This window comes from Lethenteron reissneri, unplaced genomic scaffold (genome assembly GCF_015708825.2).
Source record: "Lethenteron reissneri isolate LAM-NWPU_2019-01 unplaced genomic scaffold, ASM1570882v1 scaffold_1639, whole genome shotgun sequence".
Classification (NCBI taxonomy): Eukaryota; Metazoa; Chordata; class Hyperoartia; order Petromyzontiformes; family Petromyzontidae; genus Lethenteron; species Lethenteron reissneri.
The window spans coordinates 1,901,231-1,902,916 of NW_026891376.1; the positions used below are offsets into that span (position 1 = coordinate 1,901,231).

General features: G+C 55.0%; 1 non-coding gene across 1 annotated transcript; it reads left to right on the forward strand.

Moving 5' to 3' along the window:
• The first annotated feature begins 371 nt into the window (after positions 1-371).
• TRNAM-CAU (transfer RNA methionine (anticodon CAU)) lies at positions 372-444 on the forward strand. The gene has a single exon. It is a non-coding gene; the product is annotated as a tRNA-Met (tRNA).
• Positions 445-1,686: the final 1,242 nt, after the last annotated feature.

Here is a 1,686-nt window from a genome sequence, read left to right on the forward strand (position 1 = left end):
GGGGAGCTGCGGGGAGAGTCGGAGGGTCACGTGCGGCTCAGCTGATCCGCGCTTCCGGACTTCGCGCCGGTCCAATCAGCGGCGAGCGTCTCCGTCACGTGGGCACGCCCCCCCCCCCACACAACGTGGCATGACGTCACCCCCTCTCCCGCTGAATAGTGACGTCATGTTACCACCCTCGAGTGACGTCACGGCGCGAGCTTGTTTATCGTGAGGACCCGTGGCGTGTGTGGAGGTCCCGCGCTGTGCGTGAGTTGCCCAGAGCCCGTGGGCTCCTGACGACGGCTCACGGACCCCGTGTAGACTCACGGTGAAGGTATCGCGGTGGCTTTGATTATAAGAGGGCTGCTCGCCCAGTGTTGGCCGCCGGGGCCTCGTTAGCGCAGTAGGTAGCGCGTCAGTCTCATAATCTGAAGGTCGTGAGTTCGATCCTCACACGGGGCACGGTATTATTTTTTATATTTTAAAAGTTACTATTTCCCAAGGCCTGTAGCCATGGAATCAACATTGCGGGCGACCAAACGAATTTCCTGCCTAAAATATTAAGAAATTCACTAACATGTTTTTTTTACAATAATGTCTAATAGTGTATTGTATTACATTGCTGTTTTTTTTCTTTTTTAGCTTTTCTTGTTTCATTGTATGTGATGGGAGAGATTAGGGATGAATAAAGTACAACCATAACCACAATCATATAAACAGAAATCTATTTTATAGCAATATATTGGGGGGGGGGACATTTTGAGCATATTTGAATATTGGGGGGATGTATCCAATATATAATTACGGCCTTGGGGTAGCCCCATTGGTGGCGGTGGAGTGAAGTGGAGCTCGGCACCTGAGGGTGGATTTAAAGGGATGGTTCAGGGGGACAGTTTGCTAGAGAGACGTTCTTTCATTTATTTTTCCTTTTTTACTGGAAGGAACCTCCTGGTTACACCAGCCCACAGGGGATTATTGTGTCCGTCCATCGTGCATCCAAAAATGGGAGGGGTAGGGCTGGGTGGAGAGGGGAGGATGGGGAGGGGCTGGGTGGGGAGGGTGGGGCTGGGTGGGGAGGGGCTGGTCACCCCGTGGTGCCCTTATAAAACTCAACGTTTCACCTACTCACGCCGGCTTGTGCCCGCCCTCACAGTCGGCCATATTTGCGGAATACACCACGCCGCCGTTGACCCTGCAGGCCATTGACCGAGCAACCCAACGTTCCAACCAGCTCCCTCCGCAGGAATGTGTTGAAGGTGGCTTGTTGGGAACATGCTGGACAGTACTCCGTGCAGTGGAACCGTGCAGTGATTGAACCAACCAGGCAGAGCGAGGTGAAGAGCTCTCGGGTCGTCGGGTTGTTGAAGGTCGGCCATTGCAACTTGGGCGGCCATTTTACTGCACGAGGCAGCACTTGCCAGCGCGTTGGAACAGTGCGTTCTGAGGGCAGGCTGGACCTGGGCGTAGCCACTAAGGTGGTGCTGAAGGCTGCGGAGAATGGTCAGTGGTGGGCCACCGAGTCCTACCGAGCGGCGGTCCGAGTTGCAGGAGTGCGCAACCTGCGGAGGAGGGCCACCAGGGAGCGCTGGTCAAGGGTGACTAGAATTGTGAGGGGTACCCGTGGTGTCGCTCCATTGGTGACCTGGGTGCTGGTGAGCGTCCGAGATAGCAGTTGAACGTTATGGCGGGACCCGGTGTCCCATA